A 7491-nucleotide genomic window follows, 5' to 3' on the forward strand; every position below is an offset into this window, starting at 1 on the left:
GAAATAAATGTTTTGTACAAAAGTTGATTCATTTGAACGGGGAAACATATTACTCGTATCAGCTCAGTTTTTTCCTTAATGAAGAGATTAAAGGAGAAACGAAGATCAACTTCATTTTTATAAATGAAAATCAATATTTTTTATTACAGATTACAGAAATGTTAATAATTTTATCCTTAATAAATTTTTCAAAAACTTTATAAAATAATTAATAATAATCAAAATTTACAAAACCCCTGACAAGGGGTTTTTTTTTCTTGTAGCTCTCTCCAAACTGAATCAATTTTGAAGATCATCACCCTTTTTTTAGTTGATTCGGATATGGAACCTAAAATTAGCACTTGAAACATAGCTAAGAACACTTCCCATTAAATTTTCTTTTAAACAAAAACAAAAGCCAAAATTGGTTTATCCGTTTAGGAGCTATGATGGCACGGATATATACATATAGCGTTCAAACTTTTTTTGCTAAGGAAAATGAATCTGCTATAAAAAATATAGGTTTTCATTAAATTAAATAAATTTGACATTCCATTATGAACGCCTTCACTAAAGAGAAAACTGATATATGTAATATACTTCCCCCTTCAAATGAATCAATTTTTATTCGAAGCATTTTTTTAAAATGTAAGCTTGAGACTAAAATGCCTATAAATCAAATGAGCACCCTATATATAAAACAAAATTTTTTTTTTTATTCGCATTATATTCATTGTGGCAGAAAATGATCGAACTGCATACCAAAGTCCAAAATTTATTAAATCGATTGAGATGTATCAATTTGAATATATTTCATTATGATTTATACTCTGTATGTATTTATATCGCCCTTAAAATGCTTGAACTGTGGCATAAAGTTTGATTTTCGGTGGACCACTTGAGAACAAAATGATGAAAGTATTCAGTTTGGTTTTATTTAGTATCAAATAAAATATGTTTGCATCACAATTATGATTTAGGTTTGTTTATTCATATTTAAGACAAACCTTTTCAATTACAGTTTATTTTTGTTTTGGACAGACAGCAATAATGTTAAAACAATAAAAGATAATAATTATTCATGAGATCAGTTTTTTTGAAATTCAGTTTGAAACAAAAATAAACTGTGAAAAGGGATACTTGCCCACATTGCGCCATGAAAATTCATTTTATTGCTTAATTTAAAGTAAAACGGTCACGGACGGTAAGTGTTAAATATGTTTGATTACATATTAATCTTGCTCAATTACATGCAACAATAATCAAAATGTTAGGTTTAAAGTACATTATGTCAAAAATTTTGGGATTATAGTATAATTTCTTGACTTATCAAAACCATATTTCCAATTTTTTTTCAAGATACCACCACGTGACTGTACAACTTTAAATACAGCACAAAAAGCATACTTGCATATTCATTATTTTGTTACAAAAGTAATTTTTTTTAATGAAAATTTTTTGTAATATTCTATCGTCTTGATTATTGTTATTGGGTTACATACATTTCCAATTTTCTGAAAATTGATTTTTTTAATAAACTATTAGAGCAGTTTTTTTTAAATTCCGTTGAATTACACCTCCGATGATACACCTCCAAAAACCTTTTTATGGAAACCTTCGATAAAATATTCACCAGAGACTATGATTATAATATTTATATAATAATAATATGTATTTCTATTAATCTTTTAAATGTATGTCACTTTTTACGAAAATAATTAAGCGATTTCAAACTTTGGATGTATTCTTCGTTTTCAATTTTTTTTTTAAACTGATATAAATCATTTTCCAAATGTATTCTGATTTTTATAAAAATAATTATAAAAATGAAAAAATTTCCTGGCAGTGAACTCTCAATGAAATGATTTTTTTATAAAGAATAAGAATACCAATTATATATACAAAGGTTACGTTTTTGGAACAAATATAATGTTGTAAAATCTGTTAAGTAGATAATACAGTAAAATTTCTGATAAAGGATTCCCCAAAAATTTATTTTAGTCAAATTGGAGAATTTTATATTCAATAAAAATGTAAATTGCAGTTTTGGTTGCTAGTTTAAAAAATTAAAAAACACGCTAGCTAAACTAAAAAGTAGAAAATCAATGACCCCCCCCCCCGCTTTCTTACGATAAAATGATTTTTTTCTGAATCATTCTAGTTTTTTTGAACTTATAGAAATTATTTACTACTTTTTAAGTCAGCTAGTTATAAAAGTGTGTTTTTTTTAAACCCTTAACTGCCATCTATCACGTCGTCAATATTCTTTTGTCAACCTTTTTTGGGAAACCTTTTACTTGTACATGTTTTCCCATTATTTCTAATATAATAATGTACGCTATACAATGGACGATGCATAATTAAAATCAAAATCAATGAATAAAAATAGTCGTAACGAAAAAACTGAATCAGATGTAATATGTATATATTTGTGAATAACCAAAACAAGCCAAGACATTGAAAATTTTTTGTTTTCTGTGAAATCCTTTAAAATAAACATGAGATAAGATTTTAAAATCAAACATCCAAATATCACAAATGTAAAAATATTATCTTAATTGTTTGATTATTGTAATCTTATTAAATTTGTATCACAATATTTATTGATTGTTTGTCGAATTCTTTGAGTTGTATAGTCAAAGCAGGGACAGGCGGAAGATGAAAATAATTTCTAATACAGGTTTCTATCATTAGGAATATAAAATACTGTTTACTTTTTGAATAAATAAGTTTGTTGGTTAAAATTTCCATTTACCGCCTCCTGGTCAAAGGATGCAACATGCATTTTGTGAATGGAATTTATAACTGAAAAATTCAAATTGCATATATATGATTGACGTTAATGTTTTTGAGCGATTGAATTTTTTTGTGTACTATATAAATAGAAAATCGGAGTAAATTTCAAAAACTATGACACATTTTTTAACCTATTTTCAATTAAAATTGTAAAACTAATTCCTTAAAAATTAAATTCCGTGAACTTGCATTCATTCTTTATAAACTAAAATGAAACATAATACTGTGTACTTAAAAACTAAAACATTTAGCATATATCACTCACGCTAAGAGGGAGAAAAAGTTATGTTTGGTGCATTAGAATAAGGTGTTGATGCTAAAAGCTACAATAATTGAGTTGTTGAACATTTTTTATAAGAAAAACGAAAACGTCGTAATAAATTTTAATTATGTATGTATATATTTATACATAGAATTTTCTATTTTAACATTACTACATTCCGAAAATAGCACACTGCGCCTAAGTAACGTTTGTAATCTGTGAATTCTTTTGTACATTTTATTCATTTTAATTAATAATACAGAGCTTTTAAAAAAAAGTTTTGTTGGCGAAGTTAAATATTATTTATGATAAAGAATTGAAATAAAATACAAACAAAAATATTATTTTTTATTCAACAACCCAATTTTACTAATATTTCTACTAAATAATATCGCTATAATATATAACTGTATTACTATTAATAATTAACAGCTTGAATAATATTATTGAAAATTTCAACGAAGGTCAGGAAATGGGCATAATTGAACAAAAAAATAAGCAAATTAAAGTAAATTTTAAGTAGTTATAGCCTGGTAAGACATACCACACACTATCAGAAATGACTGCTGGAAAGCACTCATTGTCACACACTGTCAGAAACTGTATACGATTTTAACAAAATCCATGAAATAGCCGAATACGGTTCGCGGTTTGAACACTCAAAATAAATAAAGATCTTAACTGAGAATGCCATTGTTTATGCGGTTCAGAGCTGAACTATTACTGGTAAGAGATACGAGACAAATTTTTATTAAATTATTAAACTTTTAAAATAACAAACAACGTTTTTTCGAAACATACGTTTCTGTTTTAGTATTCGAAAGAGCAGACTATATTCCGCTATTCCATTATTTTTGATAAAAGCTTTTGGTAGACTACCTGATCAGAAAATATAAAAATGAGTTTTTTCATGTGCCACCAGTAATAATTTGTGATGGTGTGTGATATGGCTAAACGTTATTAAGCCAGTTGAATCCGCGAATTAAAGAGCTTTTGATAATATAGTGCAGTAATTTTAAACAATTAGTAATAAAAGAGGGGATAAAAATTTAAAAAGGCTACAACGGAAAAAAACAAACATTTAAAAGGTAATTAATTGACAGTATTTCTGGAAACAGAAAATTATGTTTAAAATTATAAAACAAAATTTTACTCAGAGCAGATTACAAGCCAAATGTGTATTCTTTGATGATTGTCAATTAATTTCGAGACGTTTAAAATTATTCTAAATAAAAATCAATTGAGTAATAAAAGTATGGAAAAATTAATTTAATATTAATTCTTGTAAATCAAATCGCGAAAATGTGTTTTTAATAAAATTAATACCACCCCTTAATAAAATTATTTTTAATTCTTTCTGGATAGTAATTAAATGTTCGCTTATTTTAATGGGATGGGAAGGGAGATTATCACAGTTGTTAAAGTTTTTGAAAATTGACAATAATAAAATAAAATATAGAGAAAAAACATAAAAATATATTGTTTGCGTTCAGAACATCATAACGATCTGTGTTTTATATATTACGGTTTGTACTATCTTAAAAGTAAATTACAAGTTTTTAATTCTGTCTATGTGAAAGTGTTTCAAACGCAAGCAAAATCTAAATAACAGACCTTTCCATTTTATAAAATGATTATTTCTGTTTCAGATAGCAAGTAAAAAAACCTATTGAAGAAAAAATACCAAGTATTTTCTATATTTGCCAAACAGCGCTATTTGATAAACATAGAATATACATAGCATTCTTCACATGAATAGTAACTTGACATACTGCCCAAAAAAAAAGAATCATTTTATAAAATTAAAATGTCCCTCTAGATTGTTGTAACTGTTAAGATTTATATTGAAAAGCAGCACCTTGAGATTATTAAAAAAAAGCCTAAAATTAATCGAAAGAACCTTAAAAAAAATAATAAATAAATTCTGCCAATTTATTTACAAGACCATTATCTTGTGGATTATCGTTTTACTAGTACATGATTCAGAAAAATGGATAATAAATTTAGGCCGTCTTAGAATATTAATATTTGATTATTACGAAGTTTAAATTTTTTGCAAGAATATATAACCATTTACAGGTTAAGAGGTTGTATTTTTAACGAATAAATTATCAATGGATTTTTATTAGATCTGGTGGTTTTAGTAGATACGTAAAAGGTGTTGGTTGAAAATTAAAAAATTATGTTTATAAAGATTCAAAAATTTGATCTCGAAATGTGAATTTTATCGAAAGGAATCGCAAATTAATTTCATTTAATAAATGTTGTAGTATTCCTTTATCAACCACAGGTGCAAAATAGGTTTTGAGGTATATTTCCACATGTAAGTGGAAATTAGTTTTTGATGAACCCCGAACACCGAGTTGTGATCTCTTTTTGATAATAAGGCAGTTTGGGTAGCAAAAGGATAGTTAAACTAGTGAGTAGCAAAAATGTACGGACATGATTGAATATTTTAGAAAATTTGCTGGAGAAACTTCGGATATTACAGTTTGCTTTTATTATTTCGGAAAGATAACCGAAAATGATTTGGATCTCACAGTTTTATTAAAGAAAACATACTCTATAACACGTACAAATGAAATTAATCTCATTCTTTCCCCATTTTTTTTTTTTACTGAGAGCATTTTACTGACGGGATGTTTTATGAGCCAGAGCTCAAACTAAAAATTCAATCCATAACATTGCACTTCACAGGAATTGATGCGTTTGTAGGATATTTATCTACGGTAATAGTAGTTAAAAACATTTCAACAAGGGTGTTTATGTATCCATATTCCTGAACCAAGTGCTAGTAATAAAAAACTAGTACGGGAAAGTATTTAGGAAAAACTAGACTGATGTGAATTTGACATTGCACATATTGCTATCGCTATCATTGTCTTCTTATTGCAAATAAATTTGAATTTATTAACAAACTTAAAAGAAAATTTTCAAATTTTTGTTCTATTAAAATGCATCTTATTCAAACTGCACCAATATCACTATATTCGAATAAACTAACTATAACAAGAATTTATGTTTTAAAAATTTCACATTTTAACTGCACAAGTAACATACTCTAACTTTCGAAAATATTTGAGTACAATTGTATTGTTAATATTTTGGAGAAAATAGACACGTACATACATTCATTCATTCATTAAACATTTGCATAATTATATAGATTGATTTTTAACGACGCCATACATAAAAGGTCCTAGACTTTCTTTTATGAAAGTTAAATTGTGGTCAAATTAAATTACTCCAATTAAATTAAAAAATAAACGATTGAAGCAGCCATTTATTCAAAAATATTTGAAGAATAATAAGTCTTTGAAACTCTGAATAACTCTCTATAACTTTGATAGTCCAGTACTATTAGGTTTTCACCTCGGAACCCGTTATAGTGAATGGATTTTGATTTTTTTTGATTTTCTGAATTTCTTATACTAATAAGTAAAAAGTTTACCTATTGAAACCTTCCGCTAATTTTTTATAACCTGTGTATACGAAATATTTATCAAGGTATACTAATTTTAGTCCCATTTTGTAAACCGTTAGAGATGGAACAAAAGTTTAAATAGAAAAATAGAATAGAAAATTTCACTTTAAATTATTTCCATGAAGTTTATGAATTGACAATAAAATTCTCAATGTTTTTTGTCTATCAATTTTTTTTTCACTTTTTTTTAGTGAAAATGATGCCAGTTCTTGTCAGTGCACCCTCACGGGTAAACAGTGATCTTTATGAAAAAATTTTTCAAAAGTTGTTTATTTTTTAATACGAAACATTTTTTCTATTTAAACTTTTGTTATATCTCTAACGGTTTACAAAATGGGACTAAAATTAGTATACCTTGATAAATATTTCGGAGCACAGAAAATTGTTTAATTTTCATTAGTTTTCATACGATATTTTTTACAATGACACAGTAACGAGTTTTTTTTTTGTAGCAATCAAATATACTAATATATTTTGAAAATAATGATACCATAATATCAATTTTTTCCAAAAAAGTTTTCTGCTGTAATTCTAAAATTAGCAATTTCAAAACTTCGCAGCCATTCGATATTTTGTAGCTTCAATAATGTAGTATTATCTCAATTAATTTGACTGAAATCTAATTTTCATATAAAACAAGTAAGGTCCTATTTTTATTAAGCAAAGAATATTTTGCACAAGAATGACTTTTAAGTCAAAACTGTAAGTCTGTGTAAATGAAATTAGACGAGCCATGTATTAATATCATTTACGAAAAACAATCTTACATTTTAAATATCTAGATTTGTGTAAAGAGCTCCTAGACTATAGTGCAAAAGAATGAATTTTCAATATCGTTATAAAATCATTCTATATAATTTTGAAAAAACATTTTATTCTAAAAAAACTTTTAAATTTTGTTTATAAGTGTTTTAAAAAAAATTTATTTATATACAATTTTTTAATATTTAATTAGTTGCCAATTATGTAC

The sequence above is a fragment of the Chrysoperla carnea genome, chromosome 2 (assembly GCF_905475395.1).
Source record: "Chrysoperla carnea chromosome 2, inChrCarn1.1, whole genome shotgun sequence".
Taxonomy (NCBI): Eukaryota; Metazoa; Arthropoda; class Insecta; order Neuroptera; family Chrysopidae; genus Chrysoperla; species Chrysoperla carnea.